Below are 223 nucleotides of genomic sequence, written 5' to 3' on the forward strand. Positions count from 1 at the left end.
AGCGTGGGTGTCAGGGCTCTGGCTGGAAAACCACTGAGGGCTCCTTCCAGGCCAGGTCTGCATGGGGAAAGCTGCCATGCTCCCCCTTACCCACAGGGTGTCCAGACCCTTCCCCCAACCTCCTATGCCTATGTGCAGAATACCCTGGGGTACTTAATGGGCACTGAGCCCTTCCTACTGCTGCAAGATACTCACTAGGCAGGACTGGCTGTTCATTGTAACC

Source organism: Acanthisitta chloris, unplaced genomic scaffold (genome assembly GCF_000695815.1).
Source record: "Acanthisitta chloris isolate BGI_N310 unplaced genomic scaffold, ASM69581v1 scaffold1831, whole genome shotgun sequence".
NCBI classification, from domain to species: Eukaryota; Metazoa; Chordata; class Aves; order Passeriformes; family Acanthisittidae; genus Acanthisitta; species Acanthisitta chloris.